The 19,194-nt window shown below is 36.0% G+C and overlaps 1 pseudogene; it reads right to left on the bottom strand.

The window, feature by feature from the left end:
• Window positions 1-9,511: 9,511 nt before the first annotated feature.
• LOC149198182 (uncharacterized protein At2g39910 pseudogene) lies at window positions 9,512-10,781 on the bottom strand (annotated as a pseudogene).
• Window positions 10,782-19,194: the final 8,413 nt, after the last annotated feature.

The raw sequence follows: 19,194 nt of genomic DNA, 5'->3' as shown, positions 1-19,194 counted from the left end.
TTAATAATAAAAAAGTTAAAATAAAACTAATAAAAACACGAGTTAATGGCACAAGTATTAGGGGTAGAAAATATGTTTTTTATATTTAATTCAATGGAACAAAAATAGAAATGGGGATACCAAATTGACATAGTAATAGAGATGCCCTTCCAAGCTCTCATTAGGATCATGATATCCTCTTTGAAACTCTCTTAAACTTAGAATGGCTTAAGCAATATTACTCTTTATGTAACCAATAAACTTAGAATGGCTTAAGCAACATAACAAATATAGAGAGGAACTTTGGGATAAGCTTTCATGAAGTGGATTTTAAACCTCCGTAACAACTAATGACACTTAGAATGGCTTAAGCAATATTACTCTTTATGTAACCAATAAACTTAGAATGGCTTAAGCAACATAACAAATATAGAGAGGAACTTTGGGATAAGCTTTCATGAAGTGGATTTTAAACCTCCATAACAACTAATGACATAGTATTGCATAATTTTTTTTATTTTTTTTTTTTAAATCAAGAATGGAGATCGATTTTATATAGTTTTTTTGAAGGAGGAAATAAAGAGAAATGGAGCTCTATGTCAAATCCTAGCTAATGACTTTGCATTTTGGCCAAGGATGATTATGCACTTTCCATTTGGTGAAGAAAGTCAACTCATATGATCCATGTTAGACCATGGCATTCAATGGGCCACATAATTTGTTGTGTTTTAGTGTAACAAAAAAAATGTGTGCATATTATATAATTTTCCACATAGTTGTGAACACCATGATCTAAGAGATTATACAATGCTTCATTTTTATCAACTTAAAGTTTGACCTTGACCCTCTCACTTAGAGTTCCTTCTTAGCTTTTCAAGCTTCTATATATTGATTGGTACACATTTTTTGAATGACTTGCATAATACAATGACAATGACATTTTTGGCATTGTTTAGGTAGGTCAATATTTTTAACAATTTTCACAATTGACTTTGAAAGAGTTTTGCAACCTTATCCTTTGTACAATTCAAGGTTCAAAATCAATGGTTTATCTTTCATGCATAAATCAAAGAAATGTTACTCTTGATGCATTTAGTATTTTCCATTTAGCGTCAAATATTTGAAAGGACACATAATTTTTGCCAATTTACAAATATGGTAAGTTTGAAAAGACTATAATACACCACATAATTTTTGCCAATTTACAAATATGGTAAGTTTGAAAAGACTATAATACACTTAATTGTCGCAATCACCATTTCACTTCAAGAGAACTTGAGTTTGTTGTTGGAATTTGACAACTAATTATGTAAATATGTGTAAAAATTGTATTAATTACTATGAAGTTAGTTTTATACCAAAACAAAAGTTATGTAACAGAGGAGGCTCTTATAAAACTAATGAATGCTCGAACTATTGTAATTATGGAGAATCATTCTTGATCAAATAAATAATCCAATCCCTTGCCCCGTGGATGTTTCCTTGACACACTATCAAAGTTTTACCATGTAAAATTTTGTGTTTGTTTACATTCAATTTGCATTCAGTTTCATTTATTTCTTGTTTAATTAACCACTCAAACCTACAAGTGGTATCAGAGGAATCTAATGGGTGAGCAGTACTAAGCCAGCCCCAAGAAATAAAGTCTTCTATCGAAGAGTAGCATATTGTCGTCGAGAGGTTGAGGAGAGAATTTTTTTCAGAGGAGCCTGCTGAATTTTTTTTTTTTTTTTAAGAGGAGTAGCTGAGTTTTTAAAGAGGAGCTCACTGAGTTTTTAAAGAGGAGTCACTGCCGCCGAGAGAGAGGAGCCGCTAAGCTGAGTTTTTTTCTAAGAGGAAGCTGCCTGATTTCTTGAAGTCCTATTTCTTGAAGATAGCCGCAATCCAAGAGACGAAGCCGCCATTTAAAAAAAAAACCTGCTGCAGTCAAAGTTATAAGAGCACGCAAAAGTTATTTGATGAAAGCCACCAACTCAACAGTGATTTGAATGAAAATCCACCACATATATATATATATATATAGTCACACGAAGAGGAGGAAGAGGACGGTTGATCGTTGTTATATACCTAGGGGGGATAATATGGGGTACCAAGGGAGGTACCCAAGGTAATAATGTAATAATGGGATGGGCCATAGTAATAAATAAGGTGGTTAACCCATGTCATGTAAGGGACCACAAGTAGTTAATAATAATGTAATGGGCCCATGGTATTAGTTGATGGTATGAGGTAACCATGGTAATGATACATGGTATTGTATGTATGAGGCCTATATAGAGGCTAGAGACTCCACATGGAGAGATATGAAGATGAAGAGAAGTATTCTTGTATGAACAGGCATATGGCTTGTGGAGTGTTCCCTTCCTTAAGGAGTGAATGTATGGTGTTGCCCTACCTTAAGGGTTTGATAATAAAGAATCATTTCTATCTATTTCTATCTTGTTATTTCTTGGGTTATGTTCTATTCTCATATATTTTTGGATTAGATCTACAACAATTGGTATCAGAGTTACAACAAGTGGTATCAGAGCACTTTCTTGGACAAACCGTGGAGAATTTTTTTTATTTTTGCAGGGATTTTTGGTGGCGAAATTGCAGATCAGATCTGTACGTTTTGGGGCAAGATCTGCAGAATCTAATTGCAGATCTGTATTCCTTGTGCAAAAATAGCCGATTTCAAAAAAAAAATCGGTTGAATCGAAGTCCGGATGAAGGAGATATCACTGATCTAAAAATCAGTGGGATTGCAGACAATTTTCAGGGCAGCGATTTTGCGGCGCAGATCTAGATGTCCTGGTACAAGATCTGCAAAATCTAATTGCAGATCTGAAATTTTTTGGGAAAAAATACCCAATTTCAAAAAAAAAATCAGTTGAATCGGAGTCCGGATGAAGAAGATATCGCTGATTTAAAAATCAGTAGGGTTGCAGACAATTTTTCGGGGCAGCGAATTTGCGGCGCAGATCTAGACCTCTTGGCACCAGATCTGCAAAATCTAATTGTAGATCTGGAATCTTTGAGAGAAAACACCTGATTTCAAAAAAAAAATCAGTCGAATCGGAGTCCGGATGAGGGAGATATCGCTGATTTAAAATCAGCTCTTTTTTCAGAAATTTTGGGTGACGGCGGGAGAGTAGCAGCGCGGATCTGAAATTCCAGTGTCTGAATCAGGATTCCTATCACATGGGCAGATGCAGAATGGTTGTTCCATTTCCAAAAACAGGTTATAATAGAGATTCTGAGCAATATTGACGAAACTGTGACAATTACAAATTTTCGCCAAGTGAGTGAATTTATCTCATGGAGAATTATTATTTTACAGGGAAAGATAATGGTCTTACTATTGAAGAATACATAAAACGAAAAAAGTCAGCAATGGCAAAATATTGGAGGGATTCAGTGTGGTATGGTTTCAAAGATGAGGCTTACAAATGGTATTTCTCACTTGATATCAAACAGTTGACCAAACTCTCAGATGCAGAATTTGAAAAAGTCCTTTTAGACAAATGGTCTCGGGCTAGAAAAAAGGAGAATGAGACACATAAGGGTTTAATTGCTACGGGTGTCTCCTTATTGCAGGTTCATGGATTGATTCAGAAGGAGAAAATCATTGTGTATATAAATCCGAGTTGCAAGAAAAATCTCATAAATATCAACTTGACAAAGAAATTGCAAGTCCCAGCAAAACAAATTGAAAATACACAGGTTGATGATAAGGATGTTCAAATCTATAAGGATTTGAAGCTTTCTATGGATAAGTATGTGTTTCATGGTGATTTTTATGCTTCAGAGATGGATAATATCGATGTTGTTTTGGGATATCCTTGGATGGAATCTGTGGGTACTATCAATATTAATGTGCAGAAGAAATTCCTGAAGCTATGGTATAAAAAGAAGAAAATTACATTACAGGATATTTCCATCCATAAACAGGTAGAGTCCACGGAGGTTGACGCACAAGATGTTACAGGGACTGACATATCAGATGATGAGCAGTTGATGGTCGACAATCAAACACAAACAGAGGCTGAAGCAGAAAAGGTTACAGGTGCTGATACATCTGAGGACGGTTCAGTGGTTGAAGTCATATTGAAAAAGAAGACACCACAACAGGCACCACAGCAAGGTGAAGTAAAGAAAAAGCCATCGTGGGTTAAAACTTCAACATATCATCACCCACATCACCCAGCAAGACAACAATCAAGATGGCAACCAATTAGCCACATGGACAACAAACCCCGCAGGACAGATCGAGAGGAACAAAGATCCACCTACTACACATCCACACAGAAGAGCTACCGCAGTCAACTTCCATCTCAAGCGAGCGAGGCACCAGCGAGATCGAGGGTTCACCTTTCCCTTGGATGGCTAGAGGCACGTGCATGGTACCAGTGGGCTACTCTTTTGAGTAGATCTTATTATTTGTGTTCTTCCCATGTTTTGGAGACGAAACATGCTTAGGGGGGTGGAATGTTATATACCTAGGGGGGATAATATGGGGTACCAAGGGAGGTACCCAAGGTAATAATGTAATAATGGGATGGGCCATAGTAATAAATAAGGTGGTTAACCCATGTCATGTAAGGGACCACAAGTAGTTAATAATAATGTAATGGGCCCATGGTATTAGTTGATGGTATGAGGAAACCATGGTAATGATGCATGGTATTGTATGTATGAGGCCTATATAGAGGCTAGAGACTCCACATGGAGAGATATGAAGATGAAGAGAAATATTCTTGTATGAACAGGCATATGGCTTGTGGAGTGTTCTCCTTCCTTAAGGAGTGAATGTATGGTGTTGCCCTACCTTAAGGGTTTGATAATAAAGAATCATTTCTATCTATTTCTATCTTGTTATTTCTTGGGTTATGTTCTATTCTCATATATTTTTGGATTAGATCTACAACAATTGGTATCAGAGCTACAACAATCATTGTTGCCATTGAGGAAGAAGGCTGCTACCCATTTTTCAAAGAAAACTGTCAGTGCCAGAGACAGACCCGTAGAGCATATTTTTTCTGTTGTTTACCTGCCCTAGTCCGCTGAAGTTCGCTAGAGGAACAACCTGTTGTCTACAGGTTTGGTGAAAATAGAGCCATTGTTTGTACAAACTGGGTAATTTTTTATTTTTATTTTTAAATTTTGACAGCAAAATAGAAAGAAAAAAATTGTTGAATGCAGAATCTTTTTTTTGGGTTTTTTTTGGTTGGGAAAAAAGAAAGGAAGGTTTTTTTTTTTTTTAATAAGGAACAGTGAAATTGAAATTTTTTTTTCTCAAGTAACTGAAAAAAATTGGAATATGGTTAGAAGTGGGTTTGAATTTTTTTTGTGAAAATTCTGGAAATTTTTTTGGATCAATTTCAGATTTTTTTTTTTAAATAATTGAATCAAGAAGAAGGAAGAGAATCAGTGTTTGTTTTGATCATTAAGAAACATAAATTGAAAGTAAAAGTGAATCCTTCGTTGGAGAAACCATAGGAAGAAAATCTTGAAAATGGCCAAGATGACAAATGCAAAGTTCGAGGTGAAGAAATTCACCGGCAATAATAACTTTTCTCTATGGAAATTGAAAGTTAGGGATTTTCTTGTGCAACAAGGGTTGCACAACGCTTTGGACGGGGCAAATAAGAAACCTCCTAGCATGACATATTTAGACTGAGAGGACTTGGATGTCCGAGCTCTAAGTACCATCAGGTTATGCCTGGCGGATGAAATTCTCTTCAACATTGTTGAAGAGAGTACAACTGCATGTTTATGGGAAAAACTATATATGAAAAAATCGTTAACCAATAGAATTTATTGAAAAGACAATTGTATAGTTTACGGATGAAGGAGGGTACAAAATTCACAGAACATTTAAATGGTTTTAATACACTTATATGCCAATTATCAGATATGGAAGTTAAAAATCAAGAAGAAGACAAAGCTATAACCTTGTTGTGTTCTATGCCCGAGTTGTGGGGCCACTTCGTAACTTCAATCAATTTGAGAATTGTTGATTCTTTGAAATTTGAATCAGTTGTGGGAGCTCTCTTATCTGAAGAAGTACAGAGGAAATCCAGTACTGAAACAGCTGCACCAGAAACCATGATAGCCAAAGGACGGTCAAAAGAAAGAGGAGAAAAAACAAGGGGATATTCCAGATCAAAATCAAAGGGAAAGAGGTGTAAGGAGAAATGTTGGTACTGCAACAAAATTGGACACCCCAAGAAACACTGTTGGAAACGGCAATAGTGTGATAACCCAAAGAAGGAAGCAAATCAAGTTGATTCAGGTATGATAGATGAAGTTTTATCTGCTGAAGAATTACGTATGATAGATAAAAATTTACCTGTATATAATGTCTCTCAGGATTTTGAAAGTTGGCTATTAGACTCTGGTGCTTCTCATCACATGTGTCCGCACAGAAATTGGTTTACTTCATATGAAGTTGTAAATGCTAGTTCTGTTTTTATGGGTAATAATGTATCATGTCAGACTACTGGGATGGGAAATATCAGGATTAGAATGTATGATAACACAATTAGAACATTAACTAGTGTTAGACATGTACCTGAATTGAAGAAAAATTTGATTTCTTTGGGAGTTTTGGACTCAGATGGTTATAAGTTTACATGTCAGAATGGAGTGTTGGAAGTCTCAAAAGGCGCCCTAGTTGTTATGAAAGCGGAAAAGGTCGGAAACCTTTATAGACTCAAAGGAAGTACTCAGGTCAGTGAAGCAAGAATTGTTTCAGAGAAAGAAGAAGAAGGTACTCCCCTATGGCATAAGCGATTGGGTCACATGAGCGAGAAAGGTCTTCAGGTACTGATGAACCGTAAATTACTTCCTGATGTGAAATCCTTGAAGTTGGATTTTTATAAACATTGTGTGTATGGAAAATAGTGTAAAGAGAGGTTTAAAACTGGAAGTCATAATAGTAAAGAAATTTTGGACTATATTCATTCTGATGTGTAGGGACCATCTCCTATTCTATCATATGGAGGTGCTTTATATTTTTTAACATTCATTGATGATTTCTCCTGTAAAGTTTGGGTCTTTATGTTGAGAAAGAAAGCTAATGGATTCAATGTCTTTAAATAATTTAAAGCAATGGTAGAAAAAAGAATAGGCAAATCAATTAAATGTTTAAGAACTGACGATGGTGGTGAATTTACTTCTCTAGAATTTGAACAGTATTGTAAGGATGAAGGAATTGTTAGACACAAAATTGTTGTTTATACTTCTCAACAAAATGGTGTTGTTGAACGTATGAATCAAACTCTTATGGAAAGAACTAGAAGCATGATCAACAATGCTAACCTACAAAAGGAGTTGTGGGTAGAAGTAATATCCACTGCTTGTTATTTAGTTAATAGATCACCTTCAATAGAAATTCATTGTAAAATTCCTTAAGAAGTTTGTTCAGGTTAGCGTTGTGATTATTCACATTTAAGGATATTTGGTTGTGATGTCTATGCTCTTATTCTTAAAAATTAGTGTTCAAAATTATATCCAAAATCGAAATTTTATGTCTTTGTTGGGTATGACTATGTGGTGAAAGGATATAGGTTGTGGGATCCTACTTTGCGGAAGATAGTCATTAGTAGAGATGTAACATTTGATGAATCTCCTCTTTTAAAATCAAATGTCGAAAAAATTGAACAGGAACAAGTATCGCCAAATCAACAAATTCAGTTGGAGGCTAGACCTTTTTTCGAAAGTCGAAAGGAAGGAGAGACTCCTGGAGAAAAAGGCGATGAAGATACAAAGGAAGCTATTGAAGTTTCTGAACCAGTTCAGCAACCAGTCACTCTAAGAAGGTCTACAAGGGAAAGAAAAACTCCCAAAATGTATGAAGATTCTGCTTCATCATTTTCTTTGATTACTGAAGATGGGGAACTTTCTTGTTATTAGGAAGCAGTAGATGATACAGATAGTGAAAAATGGAAAATGGCTATGGAAGAAGAAAAGGATTCCTTAGCCAAGAACAATACCTGGGATCTTGTAGAACTTCCTGAAGGGAGAAGTGTTGTTGGATGTGTTAGCGCTTGTGATTTCACCTCAGGCTGAGGAAGGTAAATCTTCAAGGCTACATCAAACCATTTCACCTCGTAGCTAGCCCTACGAGGTATGAGAAGGCTCTCTCGGGTCAGATTCGATAGATCTTTCAATATAATTAGGCTGACCAAATAGAAATAAAGATTTTAGGCTAGTAAATTGATAGGGGGTTTGGATTTAATGATTTTTGGGGTTTTTTAATGGAATGACGGGGCTTTTCTGGGCTGCATGGGCAAAATCACAGCTTGAAACAGAGAAATATAATGACTACACAGGTTATTCAACCGAGGCAAGGTAGGCATGCAATTTAACACCAAATCTGGTTTCAAATGGGATGGAAAGACTGGTGAGGAGCTAAGGAGGGCAGACAATAACTCTGAATCCTCCTTAAACAGTAGAAAACATCGAATGCGAACAAACTTATAGGAGGAGCATATAATACTATGAATTCCTACCTAATCACTTCATTTGTTCAGCTTGAAAGGGTCATGAAATGAAATGGAACATAACTGATTACATATGAGACAAAGGGAAAAACTTATGCTAAATCAACATACCACATGAATCTCAGCAAACAGAGCTTTGAAATTCCATTAAATTCTCTGCAGAAAACTGTACAATACAAAGCTCTCTGCTTCTCCAGCAGCTCCCAGCGCTCAGAAAAAACTCTCCCTCCTCTTTTTCTAAAAATTATATATATATATGTTTTTTACATTACATAAAACTAAACTAAAAAAAAAAAACCAAAAAGCAACAGCTCGACCCCACAATCAGGGCGCTGTTTTAACTGTCATTACAAAAAGTAGGAAAGGGGCGTTCATCTATTCTAAACATGGAACAACATTCCTCTACATCTTTTGATAATTGGCCATTTAAGCGATACATCTGGAGCGCAGATCTCCATAGAACCAGGATTAGAAATCTTAAACCAAATCGCAATTTTTGGATGTGATAGATAGCCCCGATTTAAGTTCGGTTTGCCAAGTCACATTTGCCAATACAACGGATTTCAAACTAATATTCCACCGATTCGGCTTATAGTGACAACTAAACCGAGAGCAGTTTACATGGCTGCATTCAATAGCTCCACCTTCCAAGCGCCACATCGCCCTCGATCCCACAAAAATCTCCAAAGAATCCCAACAATCTTTGGCGAAAATCACGGAACAAATTCCTGTCTGCCGCAGGTTCCCCATGATCTGGAACTCATCATCTGTTTACATTTGAAAGTGACTTTCTGTGCAGAGGAGGGGCGCTACTTCATCTGTTGCAGGCATACCATCTAATGGCAATATTTTTAAATGTATATTGGTTTTTTCTTCCAATTACAACCCCTAACATGGAATGCTCCTGTTTCAAAATTTGGATTTCGCCCAGAAATGTTTGAAAAGACAATAAATACATTGACCACATCATTTTATATGAATCTCTTTTCCTAATGTGCCGCTATGAAGAGACCCAATATAGCAGAGCTTTATCGCAAGTTCATGATCAAATCCTCCTTGCACATTTTTCTTGCCACTGCCGTAACCTGCAGTCCTTTGTTTCTCCAGAAAGTTTAGAACAACGGGTAAGAATGTCACCACCTTAGAATAGTTAGGCTTCCATTTCTACTGCAGAGCATACTCTATCTGAACTAGGCAATGTTATAGAATCATCCTTATACTTCCTCCAAGCTTTTTCAAATTGCAGCCCTTTGCATAACTGAAGAACTCTCAAAACTTGAACAACAGAAGTACGAATATCAGAACCGTATTTCCGTGCCGATGATCCCTTGTATGCAAGCACTAGTTCTTCCACCAACCTTTCCACATATGGGGTATTACGCATCCACGTCAGCTTAGTGATGGTGAGAATCCTTTGAATAACCAGTATCACTGTGGCATCATCCTTTGCATGCAACCAATGAAACAAAAGGGGAAATAAACGCCTGAAATAAGCTAGGATAACCAATCCCATTCCCTCAATCAGTGGCTCAATATGCTGGAGCCATACAGTGCGGCGTTCCTTATCTCCAGTATGCCTCTCCATCTCTCTGAGCATTTCATTGAATATTTCTCCATACCAATGTCCACGAGGGTTCCTCCCCTCAATACAAGTGACAAGTGTCACAGACATTTCAACTACGGATTGCCAAAGCTGTTCACTACCAGATATATTCCGACAAGTTGCATCAAGAATCACATCCTTGTACCAAAAGAGCTCAGCAGAATTCAGATTCTTTGCTAAATGGACAAGAGCTATCATACCTTGACCCTTCACTTCAGGAGACCAATGATCTAAGGCTGTCAATGCACAAGGGATAACCAATGTACATAATGGTCCTATATATGGATGTTGAATCTGGTTGAGAGAGATCCCCTTGTATCACCGGGCACTGGAATATGCTGGAAATCTGCCTTCAGTTGCAAAACCACCTACAAGTAACTCTGTAGAATAAATCCAATGACAACTGTTTCTCCATTTTGTAGATGATCAATTACAGGGAAACCATTATGACTATTGCTCTGTAGCATTGCAACTACATCTCCAACCTTAACGACACGTGGAAAATATGGAACCTTTTGATTTACACAAGCTTCTTTGGCAATCATATTGCGCATGTACTGTTTTGGCCTCGATTCGAGCAATGGGATGCCTCTCAGCCGAGCTTGCTCTTCATAAAATCCTCCATTAAAAACATCACCAACAGCCTTAGATATGAGAAGAACTAGCATAATCAGGGGCAAAAGCTGCAGATTGTTTGTGATTTCGACCATAATGACACAAAAAGACACGGTCATTCTCATGGATCCTCCAAAAAAAGACGCAGCTCCAAGTAAAGCATACGTTCCCTCACAAAGTAGCACCTATTGATCCTCAGAATGAGCGAAGAGATGCAGCTTCAAGCACATCTTCCTTTGGCAGCGTAGTCAAGATTCGTTGTTACCTCTACACTTCAGGTCCTCCGGTGAAAAATAAATCGTCCCCGGAAATCTTTGCAGATTCAGACATCCATCCATCGTTTGCTGTACAACAGAACATGAAGCCTTTGAACTCTGATGATGAGCTTGATCGTTGGGAATAATCTCAGAGAGAAATTCATGAGTCGCTTCAACAAGATTGTACACCATTACACGCCCCTTTCGAGCCTTGGAGTTTGTTTGATCTGAAAACATTGATTGCAACGGGTGGAGATCCTCTTCTGACAACCCCCCCATCTGGTCGAATATGTAGTTTTGAAGCCTTGTATAGATACCCAGGCAAGCATCTCACTAATAACTCTACAGATATATTCGAATTGTTTAGTCCACTGTCCATCGAATAAGGCCTGACAGTTATAGAAAGTTGAGGAGAAGGACTCTCGCATATGATTTTAAAGTCCTCTTGAAATATTGAAGATCACAGGAATCTCAGATTCACTTATTTGGATGTTACAATCACCACTACCATCAACTGCACTCTGTTTCCCCCTGTTTCTGGTACCTTAAGATATTATTTCGCCATTGACCAAATTTAATCTTCATCCTCTTTTAGCTTCTTGCTGTTTTGATAAATATGATATTCCTTCATATATGCAAGTGTTAAAATCAAAGTGATGCGAGCAAGAACCACAAATAATGGATGAAGGAGCGGAATTTTTGATTTGATTTTTTTTTATTGCCAGACTTTGATTTGCTGATGATGCTTTGAACTGTGTTTGTGCGTTTGCAGAGATAGGAATTTGAAGTTTGCTGCTGCCTTTTGAAGAGCTAGAAAATAAATTACACAAATTTAAACAACATATTAATGATTTCTTCTTCAAAACCCTGTTTTGAAGAAGAATCAATCTCTGATATAAGACAGAGTCTAACAGGATGCACATGGGTCTTCAAATTGAAATGGAAAGTTGATGGACGTATCGAAAGGTAAAAGGTGAGACTGGTAGCAAAAGGTTATTCTCAGGTTGAAGGTATTGACTTTCATGAGATTTTTTCACCAATTGTAAAACTTGTTTCTATTTGTATTGTGTTGGCACTAACTGCATTACTTAACCTTGAGTTAGAACAGTTAGATGTTAAAACAACTTTTCTACATGGTGATTTGGATGAAGAGATATTTATGGAACAACCAGAATGTTTTGTACAAGGTCGCAACAGAAGACGAGTTTGCAAGCTCAGGAAATCATTGTATGGCCTGAGGTAGTCTCCCAGGCAATGGTACAAGAAGTTTGACTCCTTCATGGTGAACTAGAATTTTATTAGAAGTGAGTATGATCATTGTGTATACTTCAAGAGTTTCAGTGGCATATTCATTATCTTAGTTTTGTATGTTGACGATATTCTTATTGCAAGCAAAAGCATGGAAGAGATCAACAGGTTAAAGGCTCAACTCTCTAGGACATTTGATATGAAAGATCTTGGAGTAGCAAAACATATCTTGGGCATGGAGATATACAGAGACAGGAAAAATGGCAAGCTTTGGTTATCACAGCAGAAGTATGTGGAAAGAGTACTTGAAAAGTTCGGTATGAACAATGTGAAACATGTTAATGTTCCATTAACTTCCCATTTTAAGCTTTCTTCGGTTTTGAGTCCTAGAACTGATGAAGAAAAGAAGTATATGTATCATGTACCATATGAAAATGTTTTAAGCAACTTAATGTATGTGATGGTATATACAAGACTTGACATTTCACATGCAGTTGGAGTTGTCAACAAGTTCATGGCAAATCCAGGTGAAGAACATTGGCGAGCAGTGAAATGGGTGCATCGGTATCTAAGAGGCACAAGTTACCATTGCATCATCTTTAATGGTAGTGAAGGATTAGTCTGCAAATATGTAGATGTTGATAATGCAGGTGATTTGGAAAAAAGGAGATCTACTACAGGTTATGTCTTTACTCTTGCGGGTGGAACAATTAGTTGGATGTCAAAGCTTCAAGAAACAGTTGCGTTGTCCACTACCGAAGCAGAATATATAGCTGCTTCAGATCCTAGTAAAGAATCAATCTGGTTAAAGGGTCTACTTGATGAGATTGGAAGGACACAGGAGAGAGTGAATGTACTCTGTGACTATCAAAGTGTTATTCACTTGGCTTCAAATCTAGCTTACCACAGCAAGACCAAGAACATTGATGTAAGGTATCATTTTCTGAGACATGTGATCGATAGCGGAAAAGTAGCTCTCAAGAAGGTCCATACATGGGAAAATCGTGCAGACATATTTATGAATCCAGTTATAGTAGAGAAGTTGTGATGGTGTTTAGATTCTCTTAGCTTGTAGAAGAGATGGTGAATGGGCATGGGAAAAGGATTAGGAAAATTGTTGTCAAGGTGGAGTTTGTTGGAATTTGACAACTAATTATGTAAATATGTGTAAAAATTGTATTAATTACAATTTTCATATTGAAATTTAACATTCTTAAATATATCAATGAATTAAAAACAAATCTAATAACATTTCATTTATATAAATTTAATAACTGAAATTTATCATTTCTATACTTTTAAATTTTCCATATTTTTTTTAATAATATATTAAAAATAAAATATTAGGAAAAAAACAAAAACTAAAAATCATGTTTGGTAACAATATTTCAATAAATTAAACCTGGAATATGCCCTAAAACTAATTTTATTTGGTTAAGAGCTCGTTTTCTTTGGACTCAAGGTAAAGAAACAGAATAACGACCTAAGACCTAGAGGAAACAGGGTAACAGCCCAAGACCCAAAGGGATCTGGCAGGAGTGAAAACCTGCCCCATACAGAGACCCAGAGGAATCTGGCAGGAGTGAAACCTGCCCCATACAGGCCACCAGCCGGTTATTCTAGGTAGCATGATTTTCCTTGAATAAAGGTGATGAGCTAGCATGCATTTGCGAATAACAACTAGAAATAGCTATCCTCACTACTAGTTTGACAACTGAATTATGATAAATTTTCCACCTTGAAACAAACCATACTTTCACTTAAAAAAAATTATATTTTTAAAAACAAATTCACACACTTGTCCAACACAGACTGATCCGACAATTGCGTGTATTAGCTGGATCCGACTACGTCATTTATAAAATTGCACCCTCGCCCCATGACCTCGCCTGGTAGTCCGTTAACCTTGCGAATGCTTCCCAATCACGAGATGACAGGGACTCTAGAATCTTCTTCATGGCGTGGAGGTGCGACCGCTGCTTCCCCTTCCCACACATTCTGGATATTGCCAACTCTTCCTCTTGGTTACATCATTTCCTACCAAAGATTTTCCCGCACATATGGGATAGTGCCACCTCCTCCTCCACGTCACATCATTTTCCCACATATCGGATAGGGCCCGTTCTTCTCTTTGTCACGTCATCTCAGCAAACCATTTTCCTGCATATTGGATACTGCCAGCGCTTTCTCTCAGTCACATCATTTTCCAACATGTTGGATGCTGCCAGCGCTTCCTCTTGGTCACAAATTTTCTACCAACCATTTCCCCCAACGTTGAAAGTTTTATCATATCATTTTTACAAACTATTTTACCACATAGTGAAGAGTCTCAGCTTTCTCTCTCGGTTAGTTATACCATTCTTAATCAATCATTTTTTTTTTAATATTGATTTTTTTTTCAACTTCACGGAAAAAAAATAGAAAAAAAGTTTTATATGGAAGAGTATTATATTTAATAAAACAAATTTATTGTTTATTTAATTATAAAAATAAACGCAATTTTATTGTGTGTAATATGATATATAAAATGATTAAATGCACTCAACATGTTAAAGAGTTAATGACAAACTTGTAAATAAGCTAATAGAGTCTAATTTAGCTCAAGAATGGAGATGTTCAAAACGATAAAAACTAATGAAAAAATGAGATTCCAAAGAACCCTTTGCAAGATACTAATGAAAAAATGAGATTCCAAAGAACCCTTTGCAAGATTGTTATTGTATTGGGGAAAGAAATGGAGGTTAAACAATATAATTTTTTTTTTTTAATAAAATTAGCCCTTATAGGATTGTCATATCATAGTGTTATGAGAAAGAAACAGATTTCAAACGATACAATATTATTATATAAAATTAATAATAAAAAAAGTTAAAATAAAACTAATAAAAACACGAGTTAATGGCACGAGTTTTAGGGGTAGAAAATATTTTTTTTTTATATTTATTCAATGGAGCAAAAATAGAAATGGGGATACCAAATTGACATAGTAATAGAGATGCCCTTCCAAGCTCTCATTGGGATCGTGATATCTTCTTTGAAACTCTCCTAAACTTAGAATGGCTTAAGCAACATTACTTTTTATGTAACTAATAAATTTAGAATGGCTTAAGTAACATTACTCTTTATGTAACAAATTGGGATCATGATATCTTCTTTTGGGACTCTCTTAAACTTAGAATGGCTTAAGCAACATTACTCTTTATGTAACAAATAAACTTAGAATGGCTTAAGTAACATTACTCTTTATGTAACAAATATAGAGAGGAACTCTGGGATAAGCTTTCATGAAGTGGATTTTAAACCTTCATAACAACTAATGACATAGCATTGCATAAATTGTTTTTTTGAAAAATCAAGGATGGAGATCGAGTTTATATAGTTTTTCTGAAAGAGGAAATAAAGAGAAATGGAGCTTTATGTCAAATCTTAGCTAATGACTTTGCATTTTGGCCAAGGATGATTATGCACTTTCCATTTGGTGAAGAAAGGATGATTATGCACTTTCCATTTGGTGAAGAAAGTCAACTCATATGATCCATGTTAGACCACGGCATTCAATGGGCCATATAATTTTTTGTGATTTAGTGTAACAAAAATGTGTGCATATTATATAATTTTCCACATAGTTGTGAAAACCATGATCTAAGAGATTATACACTGCTTCATTTTTATCAACTTAAAGTTTGACCTTGACCCTTTCACTTAGAGTTCCTTCTTAGCTTTTCAAGCTTCTATATATTAATTGGTACACATTTTTTGAATGTCTTGCATAATACAATGACAATGACATTTTTGTCATTGTTCAGGTAGGTCAATTTTTTTAACAATTTTCACAATTGATTTTGAAAGAGTTTTGCAACTTTATCCTCTGTACAATTCAAGGCTTAAAATCAATGGTTTATCTTTCATGCATAAATCAAAGAAATGTTATTCTTGATGCATTTAGTATTTTCCATTTAGTGTCAAATATTTGAAAGGACACATAATTTTTTGCTAATTTACAAATATGGTAAGTTTGAAAAGACTATAATACACTTAATTGTCGCAATCACCATTTCACTTCAAGAGAACTTGAGTTTGTTGTTGGAATTTGACAACTAATTATGTAAATATGTGTAAAAATTGTATTAATTACTACCAAGTTAGTTTTATACCGAAACAACAGTTATGTAACAGAGGAGGCTCTTATAAAACTGATGAATGTTCAAACTATTGTAATTATGGAGAATCATTCTTGATCAAATAAATAATCCAATCCCTTGCCCCGTGGATGTTTCCTTGACACATTGTCAAGGTTTTACCACGTAAAATCTTGTGTTTGTTTGCATTCAATTTCCATTCAGTTTCTTTTCTTTCTTGTTTAATTAACCACTAAAACCTACAAGTGGTATCAGAGGTGGGTGCGCAGGACTAAGGCAACGCCAAGAAATAAAGTCATCCGTCGAAGAGTAGCATATTGTCGTCAAGAGGTTGAGGAGACAGTTCTTTTTAGAAGAGCCCACTGATTTTTTTATTTTTTTAAGAGGAGTCGCTGAGATTTTAAAGATGAGCCCGTTGAGTTTTTAAAGAAGAGCCGCTGAGTTTTTTAAGAGGAGTAACTGCCGCCAAGAGAGAGGAGCTACTGAGCTGAGTTTTTTTTTAAGAGGAAGTTGCCCGATTTCTTGAAGTCCTATTTCTTGAACATAACCGCAGTCCAAGAGACGAAGCCGCCATTAAAAATAAAAACCTGCCGCAGTCAAAGTTATAAGAGCACGTAACAGTTATTTGATGAAAGCCGCCAACTCAGTAGTGATTTGAATGAAAAGCCACCATTATATATATATATATATATATATATATATATATATATATATATATATATATATATATCGGTCACACGGAGAGGAGGAAGAGGAGGAAGAGGACTGTTGATCACTGTTGCCATTGAGGAAGAAGGTTGCCGCCCATTTTTCAAAGAAATCTGTCAATGCCAGAGACAGACCCGTAGAGCATATTTTTTCTACTGTTTGCCTGCCTGACTCTGCTAAAGTTTGCTAGAGGAACAACCTGTTGTCTGTGGGTTTGGTGAAAACAGAGCCACTGTGGTACATATTAGGTATTTTTTTTAATTTTGACAAGAAAACAGAAAGAAAAAAATTGTTGAATGCATAATTTTTTTTTTTGGGTTTCTTTGGTTGGAAAAAAAAAGGAAGGATTTTTTTTTTCTCAAGTAACTGAAAAAAAATTGGAATATGGTTTGAAGTGGGTTTAAATTTTTTTTGTGAAAATTCTGGAAAATTTTTTGGGTCAATTTCAGAAATGTTTTTTTTTTAAAAATTGAATCAAGAAGAAGGAAGAGAATCAATATTTGTTTTGATCATTAAGAAACATAAATTGAAAGTAAAAGTGAACCCTTCATTGGAAGAACCCTAGGAAGAAAATCTAGAAAATGGCCAAGATGACAAATGCCAAGATCGAGGTGGAGAAATTCACCGACAATAATAACTTTGCTCTATGGAAACTGAAAGTTAGGGATTTGCTTGTGCAATAAGGGTTGCACAACACTTTGGACGGGGCAAATAAGAAACCTGCTAGCATGACAGATTCGAACTGGGAGGACTTGGATACCCGAGCTCTCAGTACCATCAGGTTATGCCTGGCAGATGAAGTTCTCTTCAACATTGTTGAAGAGAGTACAACTGCAGGTTTATGGGAAAAACTGGAAAAACTATATATGAAAAAATCGTTAACCAATAGAATTTATTTGAAAAGACAATTGTACAGTCTACAGATGAAGGAGGGTACAAAAGTTGCAGAACATTTAAATGTTTTTAATACACTTATATGCCAATTATCAGATATGGAAGTTAAAATTCAGGAAGAAGACAAAGCTATAACCTTGTTGTGTTCTCTGCCCGAGTCGTGGGACCACTTCGTAACTTCAATCAATTTGAGCACTGCTGATTCTTTGAAATTTGAATCAGTTGTGGGAGCTCTCTTATCTGAAGAAGTACAGAGGAAATCCAGTACTGAAACAGCTGCACCAGAAGCCATGATAGCCAAAGGACGGTCAAAGGAAAGAGGAGAAAAAACAAGGGGATCTTCTAGATCAAAATCAAAGGGAAAGAAGTGTAAGGCGAAATGTTGGTACTGCAATAAAATTGGACACCTCAAGAAAGACTGTTGGAAACGAGAAGAGTGTGATAAATCAAAGAAGGAAGAAAATCAAGTTGATTCAAGTATGATAGATGAAGTTTTATCTGCTGAAGAATTATGTACGATAGATAAAAATTTACCTGTATGTAAGGTCTCTCAAGATTTTGAAAGTTGGCTATTAGACTCTAGTGCTTCTCATCACATGTGTCCACACAGAAATTGGTTTACTTCATATGAAGCTGTAAATATTAGTTCTGTGTTTATGGGTAATAATGTATCATGTCAGACTGTTGGGATGGGAAATATCAGGATTAGAATGTATGATAACACAGTTAGAACATTAACTAGTGTTAGACATGTACCTGAATTAAAGAAAAAATTAATTTCTTTGGGAGTTTTGGACTCGGATGGTTATAAGTTTACATGTCAGAATGGAGTGATGGAAGTCTCAAAAGGCACCCTAGTTGTTATGAAAGCAGAAAAGGTCGGAAATATTTACAGACTCAAAGGAATTACTCAGGTCAGTGAAGTAGCAATTGTGTCAGAGAAAGAAGAAGAAGGTACTCACCTATGGCATAAGCGATTGGGTCACATGGGCGAGAAAGGTCTTCAGGTACTGATGAAATATAAATTACTTCCTGATGTGAAATCCTTGAAGTTGTATTTCTGTAAACATTGTGTATGGAAAACAGTGTAAAGAGAGGTTTAAAACTGGAAGTCATAATAGTAAAGAAATTTTGGACTATATTCATTCTGATCTGTGGGGACCATCTCCTGTTGTATCATATGGAGGTGCTTTATATTTTTTAACATTTATTGATGATTTCTCCCATAAAGTTTGGGTCTTTATGTTGAAAAAGAAAGTTGA

The sequence above is a fragment of the Pinus tabuliformis genome, chromosome 2_2 (assembly GCF_031772625.1).
Source record: "Pinus tabuliformis cultivar Carrire ecotype Pingquan chromosome 2_2, CPIR1, whole genome shotgun sequence".
Lineage (NCBI taxonomy): Eukaryota > Viridiplantae > Streptophyta > Pinopsida > Pinales > Pinaceae > Pinus > Pinus tabuliformis.
Note: the sequence above shows the minus strand (reverse complement) of the source record. Positions and strands in the feature narration are given on the sequence as shown.